Here is a 2030-nt window from a genome sequence, read left to right as displayed (position 1 = left end):
CAGCACCACAAACCAGGGCAGTACAGGAAAGGAACCTGACTTACTGTAAATCCTTGAATGTGAACATAGAATTAAACCAAACAAAAACAAAACGCCCTTCCATGCACTGCACAGCTTTATGCTGGCCAAAGACCTGCCCACCAGTGCTTCCAGCTGTGCCTGCTGAGCACGCACTGAGGCACATGTCACCACTGCTCAGCTCTCCGTGAGCTCAGCCTTTATCTTTAGCCCATCTTCTTTGGGGCTCTGTCTGATCCTACTCCTCTGGAGAGGAGACTTTCTGCAAAACGCCACCTTCCTGCTACCAACTCTCATTCTCCCAGCACTGTCCCAGTGCAGGGCCTTTTGGGGTGAATTTGGGAGATGATCGTAGAAACTTTAGGAGGGGAGTCAACTCTTTGAAATGGTTGGTAACAGCAGGACAAGGAGAAATGGTTTTAAGTTGAGGGAGGGAAGATTTAGGTTGGATGTCAGGGAGAAGTTCTTTACAGAGAGAGTGGTGAGGTGATGGAACAGCTGCCCAGAGAGGCTGTGGATGCCCCGTCCATCCCTGGAGGTGTTCAAGGCCAGGTTGGATGGGGCCCTGGGCAGCCTGGGCTGGTATTAAATGGGGAGGTTGGTGGCCCTGCCTGTGGTGGGGGGTTGGAGATTCGTGATCCTTGAGGTCCCTTCCAACCCTGGCCATTCTGTGATTCTGTGATGATTAAGGTTGGAAATCATTAAGTAAGGAAATACAAATAAAGCTATCTAGTCCAACCACCAACCCACGGGTTCAAGTTTGGTGAGAAGTGGCAGCCAAAAGGAAAAGCGAGAGACCTAAAGGAGCTGTGCAGACATTTTAGGGTCAGTCCCTCATGGGAAGACAGGATGGTTGTAGAAGGGAGAAGAAAAGGCTGTTTTCTGCCTTTCTCCCTTCGGTTCGGCCGCTGGAGCACTGCAGGGCTCATTGTGATTCGCCTTCCAGCAGCTGCAGCACAGAGGAGTCAGAAACACGAGCGGTGCTGCTGAGCTGCGCGGCCCCGTGATGTTGTTTCTGGCCAGCAGTTGGCTGAGCTCATGTCTTGTAATTGGTGGGTGGGCTCGGGGAGACCACTGCGGCTGCTGATCTCCCGGGGAAAGGGAGAAAATGAGCAGGATTAAGGAATTTCAGAAAATTACAGGCGTTCTCATTCCGCGTGAGCTTTGCCAGAAACGCTAAGCCCTGGAGAAGGAAGGGCTGCTGAGAGCTGCGTTGGCCGTGGGCAGGGCCAGAGGGCTTTGTCACTCATCACCCCAACAACTCTGTGTGCATGCTGAGTGCTTGGTGTCCGTCTGCACTGGGATGTCTTCGTCCTCAATGAAGCCAAGCTGTTGAGGAGACACCACCACGTCCCCATGGGCCGTTGGAGCCTGGCTGAGCTCATCCCTTTCTTGCCTACAACTCACTGTCACACACTGGGCTGTGTCCTGGTTTAGGGGTTTGGTAGGGGCTGGGACCCCTGTGCCCACCAACCTCCCCTGGGGGGCTCTGTGTGCTCACACAGCCCCATGATGCTCGGTGCTCGGCACACCAGGCAGATACAAACAGTTCTCTGAGTGCCACCTCCACAGGAGACTCCCCCTCCAGCATCACTTGACTTTTGCTGGGATTTCCCCCAAACAACCATTTTTTTCCAGCTTTTTGTTTCAAGAGGAGCCCAGGTCGATGTGCAGACCAGAGGGAGCTGCCCACCCCTGTGCCCAGACAGGCGTCCTGCAGCTGCCTCCTGAACCACCATAGGCACAAACCCACAATGTTACTTCGACCTAATCCTGCTCTTCTACCCTATGGCAATGGCTTATGCGATGGGTCCTTCCAGTGAGCAGCTCTATCTCTACACATCCACATATCTGGGTGTGACACAGTCATGTATTCCATCTCCCGCCCAGTGCAGACATTAATCATGCACTGTTCCACCCAAGCAACTCTCAAAGCACCCAGTGTCACACCGGTGATGACCGCTTCCAACATCCCCCACACAATTCCCGCACCCCGGACGCCAGCTCTAAAA

Source organism: Centrocercus urophasianus, unplaced genomic scaffold, assembly GCF_019232065.1.
Source record: "Centrocercus urophasianus isolate 14NV4802_14NV808 unplaced genomic scaffold, USGS_Curo_1.0 seq_1335, whole genome shotgun sequence".
NCBI lineage: Eukaryota > Metazoa > Chordata > Aves > Galliformes > Phasianidae > Centrocercus > Centrocercus urophasianus.
The sequence above is the reverse complement of the archived record's forward strand: the minus strand, read 5'-3'. Positions refer to the sequence as shown.